This window comes from Myotis yumanensis, unplaced genomic scaffold (assembly GCF_028538775.1).
Source record: "Myotis yumanensis isolate MYYU_CA2020_CCGP unplaced genomic scaffold, mMyoYum1.0.hap1 SCAF_24, whole genome shotgun sequence".
Classification (NCBI taxonomy): domain Eukaryota; kingdom Metazoa; phylum Chordata; class Mammalia; order Chiroptera; family Vespertilionidae; genus Myotis; species Myotis yumanensis.
The window spans coordinates 1791733-1792993 of record NW_027223775.1 but is presented as its reverse complement, the minus strand read 5'-3'; the positions used below and the strand labels follow the sequence as shown (position 1 = coordinate 1792993).

Below are 1261 nucleotides of genomic sequence, written 5' to 3'. Positions count from 1 at the left end.
CCACCTCACCCTCTGCCCTTACCACCCCACTGTCCTCATCCATAGGTGTACGATTTTTGTCCAGTCTCTTCCCACGCCCCCCACACCCCCCATATTCCTTTACCCCCACAAGAATTGTCAGTCCACTCCCTCTCTATGCCCAATTCTATTATATTCACCAGTTTACTCTGATGATCAGATTTTTTTATTCACTTGATTTTTATTTTTTTTTATTCCTTTTTTTAAAAAATATATTTTATTGCTTTTTTCCAGAGAGGAAGGGAGAGAGATAGAGAGTTAGAAACATCGATGAGTGAGAAACATCGTAAGCTGCCTCCTGCACATCTCCCACTGGGGATGTGCCCGCAACCCAGGTACATGCCCTTGACCGGAATCGGACCCGGGACCCCTCAGTCCGCAGGCCGAAGCTCTATCCACTGAGCAAAATCCGGTTTCGGCAATTCACTTGAGTTTTAGATTCACTTGTTGATAGGTACATATTTGTTGCTCATAATTATTATCTTTAACTTTCCTTCTTCTTCCTCTTCTTAAAGAATACCTTTCAGCATTTCATATAAAAAATATGGAATGATTCACGAATATGCATGTCATCCTTGCACAGAGGCCATGCTAGTCTCCTCTGTATTGTTCCAGTTTTAGTATATGTGCTGCCAAAGCTAGCACAGTTCTCTTTCTTTTTTAATAACTATATGTATTATTTAGAAACATTAAGATCTCATTATGTTTTTAAAAGAATGAATGAATGCACTCTTTCATGAGCCAATAGTCTTATTATTTTTTAAGTTTATAATGGTCTTATTATCCATCAGTGAGTGAGATCATGTGGTGTTTTTCCTTCATTGACTGGCTTATTTCACTTAGCATAATGCTCTCCAGTTCCATCCTTGCCCTTGCAAATGGTAAGAGTTCCTTCTTTTTTACAGCAGCATAGTATTCCATCGTGTAGATGTACCAAGGTTTTCAAATCCATTCATCTACTGATGGGCACTTAGGCTGTTTCCAGATCTTAGCTATGGTGAATTGTGCTGCTATGGACATAGGGGTGCATATATCCTTTCTAATTGTTGTTTCTGGTTTCTTGAGATATATTCCTAGAAGTGAGATCACGGGGTCAAATGGGAGTTCCATTTTTAGTTTTTTGAGGAAACTCCATACTGTCTTCCATAGTGGCTGCACCAGTCTGCAATCCCACCAGCCATGTACGAGTGTTCCTTTTTCTCCACATCCTCTCCAGCACTTGTCGTTTGTAGATTTGTTGATG

At 40.0% G+C, this 1261-nt stretch overlaps 1 non-coding gene across 1 annotated transcript; it reads right to left on the bottom strand.

Moving 5' to 3' along the window:
• Positions 1–556: 556 nt before the first annotated feature.
• On the bottom strand, positions 557–663 carry LOC139000678 (U6 spliceosomal RNA). Its single transcript, XR_011469671.1, has one exon. It is a non-coding gene; the product is annotated as a U6 spliceosomal RNA (small nuclear RNA).
• Positions 664–1261: the final 598 nt, after the last annotated feature.